Raw genomic sequence first — 17,266 nt, 5'->3', positions numbered from 1 at the left:
AGAAAGCATCTCATCTTATACTTACTGCCTTGGTCATCTACAGCTCTCTTATAACAATAAATTTTGATATTAAGAATCCATGTTTCCTTTTTCGATTTGCATGAAAGACATGAAATGCATTAGAAGTGTCAGCTTATAAGCTCACAACACATTATTTCCAGCACAGTAACAAGCAAACTCAACTAGTAACATATTCTTCTGGCATATTCTTGTCTGATATTCACAAAGCAAAGTAAATATAAATGGTTTTAAAATATTTAATGTTTCTTTCTTTTATTGCTTAGCTAGTTCTGCTAATTCATCTTTTCTTCTATCCTCTTCTTGTTTCAGTCATTAGACTGCGGTCATGCTGGGGCATCACATTGAAGATATTTTTAGTTTGATGAATTGACTCTAGTACTTATTTTGCTCTTTTGAAGCCTGATACTTATTCTATTGGTCACTTCTGTTGAACTGCTACATTATGGGGATGTAAATACACCAACACCAGTTGTCAAACAACGTTTGGGTGACACAAAGAGACACACTATATATATGATTTCAAAAGGATTATATTTCATTTGGTTTTGAATTAATTAGTCTTGGAAACAACTTGTAGAGTTTTTATTGGATATATGTACCAACTTGGAATAAAATAACGTCTACACTTCTTTTTCCCTTCCTTACTATACTTTATATATATATATATATATATATATATATATATATATATATATATATATATATATATATATATTGGACTGGCTCCCATGCAGGTGGCACGTAAAAGCACCCGCTACACTTTCAGAGTTGTTGGCGTTAGGAAAGGCATCCAGCTGTAGAAACTCTGACAGATCAGATTGGAGCCTGGTGCAGCCTTCTGGCTTACCAGTCCTCAGTCAAATCGTCCAATCCATGCTAGCATGGAAAGCGGACGTTAAACGATGATGATGATGATGATATATAAGGATTTACTTTTCGTAATGAGATGAAAAACCTACGCTGCGTATATTATGGAGCTGTAAGACCTTCTATTTATAAATGTTCTATAATATACACATCCTTGGTTTTTTATCTCATTACAAAAAGTAAATCTTTATATTCACACGCTGACATGTGACCTAAGTTGGACCCCTTATTCGCATAATCACCTATCCTGGAGCTTAACTATGGTCTATCCATAGCACTTACTCAGCATTATTATGATTGACCGTTGACTGAACACTATTCAATTTTTTTTTCTCCGTGTTTTTCTCCTTGTCTCCGTATTCTTTCTGTTGAAGAGCGTAGCTCGAAACGTCAAAGACTTTCCGTATTCCCGAGCGTCATACTAATATATACTTTTGTTATTTACACCACCTGTCCTCGTCTGTTGTTATTATTTGTATATTCTCCTATATATATATATATATATATATATATATATATATATATATATATATAGGGAGAATTTACAAAAAACAACAGACAAAGACAGGTGGTGTAGACAACAAACAGATGTATTAGTATAATACTCGGGAATTGAAAAAGTCTTTAACGTTTCGAGCCTATGCTCTTCCACAGAAAGAAACAAGGAGAGAAACAAGGAGAGAAAAAAATGTGTGTAGTGGTTAGCGATCTATCATGGCGAATATAGATCGCAATATATATATATATATTTATTCTACGAGAAGTTAAATTAGCCTCATTAAGGGATGGTATCTAAAATACAACACATAAAAACCTAACAGTATATTTTTCTTCTACCCCTCTGAAGAGATTTTGCCTAATATAATGATTTTAATAATTGCTATTTAAATTTTTTAGGCTTAATTGAAATAGCTGTAAGGGACTGTTTGATTTTTGCAGATAATAAATTTTTATTAAATACTATATCTCCATTACCTTATTTTCTTTATATATATATATATATATATATATATATGGCAGGTTTCTTTATGTTTCCATCTACCGAATCCACTCACAAGGCTTTGGTCATCCCGAGGCTATAGCAGAAGATATTTGCCCAAGGTGCCATGCCATGGGATTGAAACTGAAACTATGTGGTTTGAAAGCAAACTTCTTACCACACAGTCACTGCAAGTGTTTAGAGCTTGTTTCCCAGCTTGATAGCCTTTCTAATGTTAGTTTCTTAAAGAAGGTTCGAATCTTTTTATGAGTAATGTTAAATTCCTTGAGTATGGTTTCAATTCCTAACAGTCGGTTTACTCTCGACACTGTTTTAAGGAGTAATTCCAGCAAATATTAAGAGTTACAGGACATTTCTGATCAGTCGTTATGTAGGAGTATCTTGCCTAAGAATATAATGCAATTTCACTGCCGGGATTTGAACTCTTCTTTTGTAAGTCATGAACTTAATACCTTAATCTCTCCACCAATCTGAATCATTGCCTCCTACCACAACCACCAATCAACCTTTGCCTGGAGGAGGAGGGAGAGGGGAAGAAGAAGAGGGAGGGAGAGAAGAAGAGGGAGAGGAGAAGAAGAGGGAGGAGGAGGAGTGTCCATAACCTTGTTCTTGTTGTAGTTGTCATTATTGCTGTAGCTGTCATTGTCATTGATGTTGTTGTTGTTTTCATCAATGTAGTTCTTGTTGTTGTAATTGTTATCATTACTGTTGTCATTGTTGTTATTCTTGTCATTGTCGTCGTCGTAGTCGTTGTTGTTGTTGTTGTTAGCTTCCAATTAGTCCTTGAGGAGATTAATGACTGATGGAACAAAACAGATTTTTTTTTCTTTTTATAAATACCCCTAAACATTGCCTGTCCCTATCTTTAAGCCTAGCATGAAGACTGAGCACTTAAAACATACAGTTCTTATTCCATAAGCAATGGGGTAACTTGCTGAGAGAAATTTGACAGCTAGATTTAGGAAATCAAGCATTAACGATGCAAAAGCTCTCTTGTTAGCACAAAAAGCTGACATCAATAAATAAATATGTGGAACCCTAGGATTTCTGAAAGTTTTCAGTCAGAATTCAATTTTTCTTCTTCGACAAGTACAATTTCTCTCACTGCAATTAGCTTCGTCTTTCCAAAAGAACTGCCATAATTTTTTATTACTTTTATTTTTTTATTTTTTTCATGTTGTGTCTCACAGCTAGAGGAATTGTTTCTGACAGTCATTTCAAAAGATGCTAATTGGATTGTTCTTTTATTCCTTGTCTCTTTCTAAACAGTTAACCCTTCAGTACTTTTGATTTAAAATTGCGTTGATTATTTCTATTGCTGAAATTGAGCTTTGACAAAAATATTTTCTTGAAATATTCTGAATAACACACACACACACACACATATATATTTATTTGATATTTATTATAAGTTACAATACGTACATTGATTTATTATTATCATTATTATTATTATTATTATTATTATTATTATTATTATTATTTTATTTTATTTTAGACCTGAGGAGTGACTATATATTTGAATAGATTTAATTGTAGATCGATTTGATTATTGATTGAATTGGTTTTATTAATTATCTATTTGAAAATATAGCCACGAAACGTGCATAGTCATTTTTATACCAGTTATTCTTTTATGTACTTTATTGATTTTAAGAATAAGGTTTTTATGATATAAGGCTTCTGTGCTAGTGGCCCATAAATAGCACCTTTTGAGCTTGATCGTTACCAGTGTCGTCTTACTGGCACTTGTGCCAGTGGCATGTTAGAAAATCATTCAAGCGAGGTCGTTGCCAGTGCCGCTGGACTGGTTCCTGTGTAGGTGGCACGTAAAAAACACAATTTTGAGCATGGCTGTTGCCAGTACCATATGACTGGCATGTAAAAGCACCTACTACACTCTCAGAGTGGTTGGTGTTAGGAAGGGCATCCAAACATAGAAATAATTCCAAAACAAACTATTAGAGCTTAATACAGCTTTTGGCCTTTCCAGCACCTGTCAAAGTATCCAAGCCATACCAGCATGGAAAACAGATTTTAAATGATGAGGATATATGAATATATCAAACCAAAGAATGATTTAAACAACCAGCTTTCTTACTAGACATTTTTGTTACCATAGCTGTTTAGCCTACAAGTCTTCAATGTGTAGACTTATGTTCAGAGAAATTCCAGTTATGATCCTGCCCAATTTTTTGAAGACATAATGTATTTTGGAAGACATTATTAAATGTGCCTTCCTACTTTTTTTAAACAAAAACCTTTAGTAATTATTCCTAATGAGTTAAACAACCATGCTGGAAACACCTCATAGAAATTGCTGTTTCATTGTACCGGAACTTATCTCAGATTTTAAAGTCTTCAATGTTTGAGAGATATCTCTCATGAATAAAAAAAAAAAAGATCCCCTTTGGTCATGAATGACCATGGGATTGCACCTAGAAAGTTACCCTCCGAGGCACAAGTCTGGGCAAGGTTGTTTTATGGAAGACCAGCATTCGTCCATGCATACCAGCCTACCCTCTCCATGCCACCAGTGTTATCCAAGGGAAAGGCAAAGGGGACTGATACAGCTTGGCACTTGTGACGGCGGAACTCATTTCTACATCTGAGTGAACTGGAGCAATGTGAAATAAAGTGTCTTGCTCAAGAACACAACATACAGCCCAGTTTGGGAATCGAACTCACTATCTCATAACTGTGAGCCCAACAGACCGGGGTGGGGGTTGTCACTGTTTCCTTGCCTTGACTTCAAGTGATAGTTGTAAATAAGTGTCACTGTCATGCAAGCGGTGTCCTTCATTCCCAGTCATTTGTGCAAAACACGTCTGGTTAGGAGCGGTGGGTGGGGGGGGGGGGGAATATTACTTTGCTTGGAAACAGGTGAGGGCTGGTGACTGAAAGGACATCCAGCCATAGAAATCTTAACCTTAACACAAATATATTTTTCTACTCTGGGCACAAGGCCCAAAATTTTGGCAAGAGGAGGCTAATCGATTAGATCGACCCCAGTACACAACTGGTACTTAATTTGTCGACCCCAAAAGGATGAAAAGTAAAGTTGACCTCGACGGAATTTGAACTCAGAACGTAAAGACAGATGAAATACCCCTAAGCATTTCATCCGTGTGCTTACATTTCTGCCTGCTTACTGCCTTCCTTAACACAAATATAGTCCAACTCATGTGAGAGCCATGGAAAGTGGACACTAAAATGATGATGATGATGATTATTATTATGGGGGGGGGGAGGAAGAAGAGGACGATGACAATGAAGACAATCATAAAGATAATGACGAAAACAACGATAATGATGACAATGATGATGATAATGATGGTGGTGATGATGATGATGATGATGGATCAGAGGTCTACTTAATCTGAATTGACTTGGTATTAAACAGCCAGCTGGCAGCAGAACCTGCAGGGACAGACAGACAGACAGAGTGTTACAAAGACCACCAAAAGAACTGGACTGTAAACAGGTAAGTTTTCAGTATTGAAATTTGAATACATCTCGTGTCAGGATGGAATAGAATTGCATAATTTGAATAAAATACACAAATAACAATTTTAAAAAATGAATGAAAAGGTTAAAAAAACGGGTTTTGTTAAGAAAAATATATATTTTACTCAACATTATTTCAGTAGAAGAAAAAATAACAAAAACATTCCAAACACAGAAAATGGTTAAAATACTATTGATTCCAAGTTCAGTGCCAAATAGAATGTATGAGTCATAAAGAGGTACATGAAATAGTGCGGAAAAGAGAAGAGAAGGGGAAAAGGTAACATAACAGAGACTGTGAATGAAATATTCAAAAGAAAAAATTAGTGAGAGAGAGAAAAAAACAGGGTAGGTTATTGGTGGCAATTGTTGTGGAGGATTATTCATGCACACACACACACTCACATCTATATATATATATATATATATATATATATATATATATATATATATATTCAGAATTACTGATATATATGTATTTTTGCATACATGTATATATGTATATATTGAGTCATCCTATAAATAATGCGATTTTTTTAATACTCCTTTTATTTTTCAAAATTAAGATAACAAACTTCTTTTTTAGTTTAAAATATACTCTCCTTCATTTTCTACAATGCTTTTCCATCTATCTGGTTGACTTACAAAATTCACTTATCCATGATGAAAAATATTCCTCCACTACTGTTCTCACCTTGTCTACAGAATTCATATTTTTTCCGTCCAAATGATTTTGAAGACTGCAGAATAAATGATAATCAGATGGGGCAATGTCTGGCAAATATGGTAGGTGAGGCATCGTTTTCCATTCAAACCGCTCCTTCCTTTGGAATGTCATCCTTGCTGTATCATGATGGAAGAACACCTTTTGAAACCAAAGATGGTCATTTTTCTTGTAACACTGACTTGAGCCACTGAAGCTACTCGCAGTAGATCTCCTTTATTATCGTTTGGTTTGGGTTTAAAAGTTCAAAGTGGACTAAACCTTTCATATCCCACCAAACAGATAACAATACCATACATATGTGAAGACCTTTGGCCTAGGGTGCCAATGCTTCTTTGGTGCTTGACATTTTTATAGAGAACTCATTTCTCATCACCAGTCACTATTCAGTCTAAAAACGGTTCATTCGTGAGACGTGACAGCAAAGAAGAGCACACATTCACTCTCTGCACGTGATTAGACTCAGAGAGGTTGTGAGGAACCCATTAACCAAATTTTCCAATTTTTCCAATGGCACACAGGTGCCAATGAATGATTGAATGACCAAATCCAAACTTCTCTGCTGGTTCCTCAACAGTTACGATGGGATTTTGTTCCACCAAGGTTTGCAGGACGTCCTCATCAAACACTAGAGATCTTCCAGGATGAGGCTCATCTTCTAGGCTGTAGTTTCCGACTCGGAATTTCTGGAACCACCGTTGACACTGGCCTATACTTATTGTCTCGTTCCCATACACTGCATTGATATTCATCACACTTTCCGTTGCGTTGTTGCCTTTATTGAACTCATAAAGCAAAATATGCTGAATATGCTCCTTTGTCACTTCCACTATAGCTTTGAATAAATAACAGTTAAAATCAAACTGCACTCTTCAAAACTTGTACTAAGAATAAGGTCAATGTAAAATTACTACCTGCTTTTATAGCAAATTGATGCAGGTAGTTTATCCTATCCCTCTCTGACATTTAGTTTATGCAATTAAAAAAGCTGAATTATCTATGGGATGACCCAGTATACATACATAAATACATACATATATATATATATACACACACACACACACATGCATATACATATACATATATATATACATGAATACAAAAATATATATATATATTTATGTATATATATAATGTATATACATAAATACAAATATAGATATGTATGTATGGTATGTACTTATGTATATGTGTGTGTGTATGTATATATATATATATATATAGAAATAAACACACATACAAATATTCATAGAAAGATAAATAGATGGACAGATTATATATATTATATATATATATATATTCATAGATAGATAGATGGACAGATTATATATATATATATAACCTCGTGGACATCAGTGGCGATTTTTTTCTTCCTCCGTTTTTCCATTCTTTGGACTTTACTTGTTTCCGACGAAGAGCTCCGCTCGAAACGTCATATTCTCTCTCTTTCCTTTCCCGAGCGTCTAGTAACACAATCTGTATCACGTCCTCACGTTGTTGTTTTTTGTTGTTGTTGTTTTTTTTGCCTTTTTCCTTTTTTGAAACTATATATATATATATATATATATATATATATATATACATACATGTGTGTGTGTATGTGTGTGCAAAACTTCAAAATAACCAAATACAAATAAGATTTGATTCTTAAAGACAAAAATGGTCAACAGGAAAAAATATTTAGCAATATTTTAATAAAAGAAATTTTTTAATTCAAAGTTGAATATAAACATGAAAGTAGCAAAATGAAGGTTTTTAACTGAAAGAAAAAATAGTAAGAAAAAAATTTTAGTCATTTTATTTTCAAAAAGAAAAAATTTTTATTCCTTTTCTTTTCCTCTTTCATTTTTTTTTCTTTTCTTTTCGGCCCTTATTAACATATCTTGAAATATCTATTTACCTTTTTGTTGAAAGATCATACAGGTTAATGATGAATAATATAGCTAGGAATTATGTAAACATTTTCTGTTTATCACTTAATGTGAAAAGTAAATGCATTTATTATGCATCAAAGATGTTCGCAAGTCATTCATACAAATTGTATATAAATCATAAAGTCATAAATAGAAAAAAAAACAAAAAAGCCATCAACATTATTATTATTTGTATTATTGTTATTATTTATTTTATCATTTAAAGCAGCGAGCTGGTAGGACCATTAGCACGCTGGGCGAAATGTTTAACGGTATTTCATCTGTCTTTACATTCTGAGTTCAAATTCCACCGAGATTGACTTTGCCTTTCATCCTTTTAGTGGGGGTCGATCAAATAAGGACCAGTTATGCACTAGGGTCGATGTAATCAACTTGCCCCATTCCCCTAAATTTCAGGCCCTGTACATCATCATCATCATCATCATCATCGTTTAACGTCCGCTTTCCATGCTAGCATGGGTTGGACGATTTGACTGAGGACTGGTGAAACCGGATGGCAACACCAGGCTCCAATCTAATTTGGCAGAGTTTCTACAGCTGGATGCCCTTCCTAACGCCAACCACTCAGAGAGTGTAGTGGGTGCTTTTACGTGTCACCCGCACGAAAACGGCCACGCTCGAAATGGTGTCTTTTATGTGCCACCCGCACAAGCCAGTCCAGGGGCACTGGCAACGATCTCGCTCGAAAATCCTACGGGAGCCAGTCAGGCGGTACTGGCAACGGCCACGCTCAAAATGGTGCATCTCATGTGCCACCCGCACAAGAACCAGTCCAGGGGCACTGGCAACAATCTTACTTGGCTTGCCGGGTCTTCTCACGCACAGCACATTTCCAAAGATCTCGGTCAGTAGTCATCGCCTCGGTGAGGCCCAATGTACGAAGGTCTTGCCTCACCAGCTCAGCCCAGGTCTTCCTGGGCCTACCTCTTCCACGGGTTCCCTCAACTGTTAGGGTGTGGCACTTTTTCACGCAGCTATCCTCATCCATTCTCACCACATGTCCATACCAGCGCAATCGTCTCTCTTGCACACCACAACTGATGCTTCTAATGTTCAGCTTTTCTCTCAAGAGACTTACACTCTGACGGGTATTCACATTGACATTACACATCCAACGGAGCATACTGGCTTCATTCCTTGCGAGCTTACGTATGTCCTCAGCAGTTACAGCCTATGTTTCACTGCCATGTAACATGGCTGTTCGTACGCATGCGTCATACAGTCTGCCTTTTACTCTGAGTGAGAGTCCCTTTGTCGCCAGCAGGGGTAAGAGCTCTCTAAACTTTGCCCAGGCTATTGTTATTCTAGCAGCTACACTTTCAGCGCACCCACCCCCACTACTAACTTGGTCGCCCAGATAGCGGAAGCTATCGACTACCTCTAGTTTTTCACCCTGGAATGAGATAGAAGTTGTTTCCTGTTTGTTTACAGTCTTTATTGCACCTGAACATCTGCCACAAACAAAAACTAACTTGCTAGTTAACCTGCCTTTGATGTTGCTGCACCTCTTATGTGTCCATAGCTTGCACCGGGTACATCTTATAGAGTTACTACCTACTCCTTTTCTACATACTGAGCAGGGCCATCTACCTGAAGGGGTTTGTGTTTTATCTACCTTCCTACTTATTAGGATTTTGGTTTTAGCTAGGTTGACTCTAAGGCCCTTCAATTCTAGACCTTGCTTCCACACCTGAAACTTCTCCTCTAGTTCTGATAGTGACTCCGCAATTAGGGCAAGGTCATCAGCATAGAGGAGCTCCCAGGGGCAACCTGTCTTGAACTCCTCTGTGATTGCCTGGAGGACTATGATAAATAAGAGGGGGCTGAGGACGGAACCTTGGTGGACCCCTACCTCTACCCGGAATTCATTGCTGTACTCATTTCCAACCCTCACCTTACTGGCAGCATCTCTGTACATGGCTCGCACAGCTCTCACTAACCATTCTTTTATCCCAAGTTTCCTCATTGACCACCAGATAAGGGATCGGGGGACCCTGTCAAAGGCTTTCTCCATGTCAACGAAAGCCAGGTACAGAGATTTATCCTTAGCTAGGTATTTCTCCTGCAACTGTCTCACTAGAAATAAGGCATCAGTAGTGCTTTTACCTGGCACGAACCCAAACTGCATCTCATCTAAATTGATTCGCTCCCTAATTAGTTGGGCTATGACCCTCTCTGTAACTTTCATAACCTGATCTAACAGCTTGATGCCTCTGTAATTATTTGTATTCTAACAGCTTGATGCCTCTGTAATTATTTGTATTCTAACAGCTTGATGCCTCTGTAATTATTGTACCAATTGTAGAAAAGATTATTTAAGGTAGCAAGTTGGCAGAATTGTTAGCATGCCGGGCATTTTGTCTGTCTTTATGTTCTGAGTTCAAATTCCGCCATGGTCAAATTTGCTTTTCATCCTTTCGGGGTCGATAAAATTAAGTACCAGTTGCATACTGGGATCGATGTAATCGACTCATTCCCTGCCCCAAAATAGCTGCCCTTGTGGCAAAATTTGAAACCATTACTATTATTATTATTATTATTATTATTATTATTGAGTGAGAGAGTAGTGCATGCCATCAAAGTGACACTAGGGTACAAATATACGAAACCCAGTATACCCATCATGACTACACCATAATGAGGCTACACCACACACATGCATCACAACCTTATGTGCACAACATGGTGATCTCAAATCAAGATATACAGTGCATGACATTGCAGGTGGGACCCAATTAGAATTTTCTTCAGGTGGAGTAGCTCATCCTGCTCAAAAAGTCCCTGGATAAGGGTTATTTAAGGATGTTGAATGACTCAGCCATGTTTCCAGAGGTGAATTATTCGAACCCCCAAAGAATTCCTTTCAACACATAGCTATGATGCTCCCCAACTACTTCTGCTTGTGATCAGAGATGCACATATCATCAGCCACCAAGGGACATGCTCAAATGATTACGGTCAAACAACTGACATGCAAATCTGTGGTATTGAGCAGAATATTTGCTGTAGCCCATCTTTTATACCAAGACAAATCAATGTACATGATAATACTTGCAATCAATTAAGATCAGAAGCCATGCCAGCCAATGTCTGGTACTTATTTTATTGTCTTTGCACAGCTTCTAACGCTGGAGATGTACTATGGTGTCAGCTGTTCACTACTAGTGAACTAAGGTAACACCCCTTATTTTTCGAGCACCTTCCGGAGTATTCAAGCATTTCCAAGCAGTGCTGTTTTCTGCAAGTGCTTCACCCTTATTGCAGCCCCTATTTGTTCCATGTAGTTCTCAAGATTTTTATTCACTGTTCCCAGGGCTCCAACAATTATTGGTACTACTGCTACCTTTTTCCCCGACCACAACTGCTTAACCTCCCAAGCTAACCTGTCATACCTATCAACTTTTCTTTCTTCGTTATCACGTACATTGTTGTCAGCTGGGCATGCTATATCTATGATCCAGTGTGGTTTGTTTTCTTTCTCAATTAACACTATGTCTGGCTTCCTATTCTCTATCTTATGGTCGCACTGAATCACAAAATCCCACAGGATCTTTGCATTATTATTTTCGATGATGCCCTCGGGTTTATGTTCATACCACTTTTTTTGCTCTGCCAATTCCATACTTGTTGCAAAGTGTCCAATGGACAATCCTTGTTATATTGTCATGACGTCTCTTATATTCTTTCTGGGCTAGTGGCGTACATTGACTAATAATATTATTATTATTATTACCTCCGCCTTAGCAAAGGCAGAGGTATTGTTTTCAGTCATGTTTGTTTGTCTGTGGACAAAATATCTCAAGAACTGCCAGATGGATTCGAATGAAACTTTCAGGGATGTTTGGACTCACGACTGGCACAAACTGATTAGATTTTGGTATTAATCTGGTACCAGACAAGGATTATTTTTCCTGTTTTTTTAACTCAATTTTTTAGAGTGGTCAGGTTCATTTTTAGTATTCTCATGTGAGAGCAGTCAAGTTTATTTCAGATATTCTCATTTTAAAAATCATCTCTGGCTTATCATTGAGAGGATGTTGGCATTGCCTTGGCTGAGGTTTGCGCTCTCTGAGTGCTTGTTATTGTTATGATTATTATTATTATTATTATTATTATTATTATTATAACCTCCTCATCTTTTAACAATTTCTGTTTACTTCAAGTATCATGTAAAAGTCTTGAAAAAAGCAAACAAATTAATTTTAGTCCCTTCTCTCTCTCTCTCTCTCTCTCTCTCTCTCTCTCTCCTTCTCAATAGGGAGTATGTTTTTGTAAACAAACTTTTCTGAAATGATAATTGTAACTTTCTAAATTGAAACCTTGAATATCCATATAACTGTCTTGAGCCATGTTTTTCGCTACTTTTCAACACTTTTTAAAAGAACATTTAAACATCATTTCCCAAAAACGTGACTTATTACATTGGAATAAATTCTTTCTATTTTATATTTTTCATTTTGTTTTTTGCTTTTTTTCTCCTTTTGTAAATTTTATTTTTCTAATAAACACATGTGCATCAAATTCCGGTAAATTTCACTAAGATAACTGCTTGTTTTTTTTTTTTACTTCTAGTCTAAGAGCAATATGAAGACTAGTTTAAAAACACAAAACAAAACGGTTTATCAACACAGAGCAATAAAAGTCATGTCTATGATTCCAAACATCCTGTTAAGTCTTTAAAAGAAAGGAATTGACCATATTTTTTGCCATTTTCATTTTTAATGTGTTTGATTTTATTTATACATATATTTTTTATATTATGCCTTCTCAAATAATAATAATAATAATAATAATAATAATAATAATAATAATAATAATAATCCTTTCTACTATAGGCACAACACCTGAAATTTGGGGGTGGGAATAGTCGATTATATCGACCCCAGCACTAAACTGATACTTATTTTGTCGACCCCGAAAGGATGAAAGGTGAAGTCAACCTTGGCGGGAAATTGAACTCAGAATGTAGCAGCAGATGAAATGCCACTAAGCATTTTGCCCAGTGTGCTAATGTTTCTGCCAACTCGCTGCTATAATAATAATAATAATAATAATAATAATAATAACAACAATCATGATGATGATGGTGGTTTCAAATTCTACCACAAGGGCAGCAGTTTTGGGACAGGGGATGAGTCGATTACATTGACCCCAGTGTTCAAGTGGTACTTATTTTATCAACCCTAAAAGGATGAAAGGCAAAGTCGACCTCAGCAGAATTTGAACTCAAAATGTAGTAATGGGTGAAATACCACTAAGCATTTCCTCCAGCATACTAATGATTCTACCAGTTCACCACCTTAATAATAATAATAATAATAATAATGGACTCTCTCATTGAAGACAATGTGTAAGTGCTCAGCTTTTGCCAAACGACCTGCACAAAGGATTTGTTTATTGTGATGAAATGTGTGTGCTGTACATTAGTTCACTCCTTCCAAGAAATCAATGTTGCCTGAACAGGTGCTCTGTGTACCATCCGTCAAGTGTTGAACTAATCACAGAGCAATGTGAGATGAAGTGTTTTGATCAAGAACACAACACACCACCCAGCCTAGGAATTGAAACCGCGATCTTGCAATCGTGAGTGCAATACTATAACCACTAGGTCATGCATCCTCTGAATGATAATAATAATAATAATTTTTGAGACCCCCTTCGATCATGACTGACCATGGGATTGCACCTAGAAAGTTACCCTCCGAGGCACAAGTCCAGGCAAGGTTGTTTATGGAAGACCAGCAATCGCCCATGCATACCGGCCTCCTCTCTCCACACCACTGATGTTATCCAAGGGAAAGGCAAAGGCCGATACAGTTTGGCACCAGTGACGTCACAACTCATTTCTACAGCTGAGTGAACTGGAGCAACATGAAATAAAGTGTCTTGCTCAAGAACACAACACGCAGCCCGCTCTGAGAATTGAACTCGCAACCTCATGATCATAAACTCGACACTGAATAAACTGAATAAATTTCTGCCTTCTTTTCTCCAGCATCAGAACCAACAATTTGATATTGTATTTTATTATCATGAAGCATAAGTAATGGTTCATACGTAAGCAGGTAAAAGAATTTTGGCTCGATTAGCTGATGGAATGAGGGCAAGAAATGAAACAGAAAACATCAAGTTGTGGTCATTTAAGCTTGTTTATTAGCATATTCTCCATGTTAGATGGTAGGTCCTAAGCACCAATGAGTGATAAGTGATACACACGTGTGTGTGTGTGTGGGGATGGGTGTGAGTATGTTTTGTTATGTGAAATTATATTAAACTGAAAGATTACTCAATATTTTTAAGAGTGTCATTTTTATTAAACTTTTACAAGCAAACATTTGACAATGACTTAAGACATTTTGACTTCTTCACCTTTGTCAGACCATCTGATGAAGGAAGACAAGCAAGCCCAAACTTTGGTGCCTCTGTGAACATTTTCTTTATAAAGGCTTTGATGCTTCAGACAGATTCTTCATCATCATTATCATCATTTAATGTCCGCTTACCATGCTAGCATGGGTTGGACGGTTTGACTGAAGACTGGCAAGCCAGAAGGCTGCACCAGGCTCCAATCTGATTTGGCAGAGTTTCTACAGCTGGATGCCCTTCCTAATGCCAACCACTCTGAGAGTGTAGTGAGTGCTTTTATGTGCCACTGGCACGAGGGCCATTCCAGAGGTACTGGCAACGGCCACGCTCAATCAAGAGGAAAAAAGAGAAAAAGGAGTAAGAAAAGAAATCAGGCTTTCTCATTTTTTTTTATTCTTCTCTATTTTCTTCTCCATCTCCTGACAAAGGACCAATGTCTGAAAAGTCAAACCCTTCTTTGGTTCTTCTTTATAATATGAAATCAATTATGTTCTACTCTTGTTTGTTTTTGCTGTTTATTTTGTTCCTTACGGATATCATTACCATGCTGACACAAATACCAGAATTGGAACTCAGAGTGCAGAAAACCAAAATGAATACTTGTAATACCAACACATTAATACTCTACTCAACACTTTAACTATTTGCCAGTCTACATTCTTTCACATTCCAAGTTTAATGAAGATTCATGGACATTTGGGAAAATAATTTACTTTGAAACTGTCCCTGTCATTAATGTTATGATTCATGACCAACAACAAGACAAACTTTTTATTTTTATTTTCCATCTTAGTTTCAAACTTTGCTTTAAAATAGTGGTTCTCACCCAGGGTTCACATGATTTTTGGTGGTGGTGGTGGGGGGGGGGTCCACATAAAATATTGTTGTTAAAATTTATCTTCAGTAAATCAGTTATACTTTTACAATACATAAAATATTTTAATGACTTTCTTTTCTTCATACAGTTCTTAATGATATCTAATTATAAAAATGACAGGTTTTCTTAAAAATCAAATTGCTAAGAAGGTTTTACTGAGTAAAACAGGGATCAAAGAGGTCCATAGACAAAAAAGGATTGAGAAAAACCTTCTTTAAAGGAACCAATGAGGGTCCTCCTGCATCAGAAGTTCTCGGTCTTTAACAGTTACAGTTCCTCTTTTCACCAGATGACATTTTATAAACACCAACTGCTCGAGTTTTACAAACAAAAAGAAAAATTAACAGATTATTTTATTGAATAAAAATCTAATTTTCAGTAATGGTTTATTGTCAGCATTTTCTGAAATATTCCACCACTCGTGTACATCTTCATTTTGATATTTCCATGGTTTAGTGTTTCTTATATTTTCATGGTCTAGTGTTTCTAATTTCCATGGTTTAGTGCAGAGCTGGCCAACCTGAGGCTCATGAGCTGCATGTAGCCCACAGACTTTTATTTTGCAGCCCGCTTGATACTTTCTTGAAATGGGTTTATTTACACAAACATTTTTTACATTTTTATCAAAAATTAAAGATTGAAATGAAAAATAAAACGGAAAGACACTACCGTTTTTGGAATTATAATATTTCATTTTGAATCAACGATCAGTTATTCATTATTGTAATAACAGCATGAGAAAGCAAAATGCTTTCAATTCTGTCAGTGTACAAGCGGCCCTCAAAAAACTTTCTGTGATTAAAGTGGCCCACATTGTAATTCAAAGTTGGCCAGGCCTGGTCTAGTGTTTCTAGAAATTACTAAAGAAGGTGAGGATTTATACAATTCTTTCTTTCTAATTTTTGGCACAAGGTCAGAAATTCTGAGGGGAGGTGTATGTCAATCTCATCGACCCCAATACTTTACTGGTACTCATTTTATCAACACCTGAATAGATGAAAGGCAAAGTCAATCACTGCAGAATTGGAACTCGGAATGTAAAGAGTTGAACGAAATGTTGCTAAACATTTTGACTGATGTGTTAACGATTTTGTCGGCTTGCCAGATTAATGACTTAATTAATGAAATTATATTAGATCTTGCTGCATCATTAACCAAGTTTTCTGCTCAATGACAATACAAGCCTTATTCATAGTTTAATCCCAACAAAGTTTTTTTGTTTTGTTTGTTTGTTTTTGAAGATGTGTTTAAAATTTGATGCATTATTATTAAATACTTTATTTCTAAGAAAAAAAAGCACAACGTTCTAAACACCATACATACCCCCACATAGTACTCACTGTACTGTCACACACAAACACACATGCGTGCATGCACACACACACACACACACACACACACACACACACATACACACACATATTGCCATACAGATATGGAAGCCTTCTTCCAGCTTCTTATTTCTTTATTGCCCACAAGGGGCTACCCACAGAGGGGACAGACAAGGACAGACAAAGGGATTAAGTCGATATTACATCGACTCCAGTGCGTAACTGGTACTTAATTTATCGACCCCAAAAGGATGAAAGGCAAAGTCGACGTCGGTGGAATTTGAACTCAGAATGTTAAGACAGACGAAATACCACTAAGCATTTCATCTGGCATGCTAACATTTCTTATTTCTTTATTGCCCACAAGGGGCTAAACATAGAGGGGACAAACAAGGACAGACAAAGGGATTAAGTCGATTACATCGATTCCAGTGCATAACTGGTACTTAATTTATTGACCTCGAAAGAATGAAAGGCAAAGTCAACATTGGTGGAATTTGAACTCAGAACGTAACAGCAGACAAAATACTGCTATGCATTTCGCCCGGCGTGCTAACATTTCTGCCAGATCGCCTTCTTACAGTTTCTATCTACCAAACCTACTCGTAAATGTTTGAGCATCGCAGGACTATAGTGGAA

This window comes from Octopus bimaculoides, chromosome 2, assembly GCF_046866305.1.
Source record: "Octopus bimaculoides isolate indiv1 chromosome 2, ASM4686630v1, whole genome shotgun sequence".
NCBI classification, from domain to species: Eukaryota; Metazoa; Mollusca; class Cephalopoda; order Octopoda; family Octopodidae; genus Octopus; species Octopus bimaculoides.
The sequence above is the reverse complement of the archived record's forward strand: the minus strand, read 5'-3'. Positions refer to the sequence as shown.